A 234-nucleotide genomic window follows, 5' to 3' on the forward strand; every position below is an offset into this window, starting at 1 on the left:
AGCGTCCTTCCGATCCCAATCCAAACGGAGAACTGATCCAAACCCATTGCTACGCGATGGGCAGGGCGAGATTTTCTCAAAAATCCACCCCCGAGTGGTCCTTCTTGTCAATTTATCTCGCAAGGCGGAGAAAACAAAAACGAGAGGTGCAACACGAGGACTTCCCAGGAGGTCACCCATCCTAGTACTACTCTCGCCCAAGCACGCTTAACTGCGGAGTTCTGATGGGATCCG

The 234-nt window shown here is 52.6% G+C and overlaps 1 pseudogene; it reads right to left on the minus strand.

Moving 5' to 3' along the window:
• Nucleotides 1-143: 143 nt before the first annotated feature.
• On the minus strand, nucleotides 144-234 carry LOC118345696 (annotated as a pseudogene; the record flags this gene model as incomplete).

The sequence above is a fragment of the Juglans regia genome, unplaced genomic scaffold, assembly GCF_001411555.2.
Source record: "Juglans regia cultivar Chandler unplaced genomic scaffold, Walnut 2.0 Scaffold_3754, whole genome shotgun sequence".
In the NCBI taxonomy this organism is placed as follows: domain Eukaryota; kingdom Viridiplantae; phylum Streptophyta; class Magnoliopsida; order Fagales; family Juglandaceae; genus Juglans; species Juglans regia.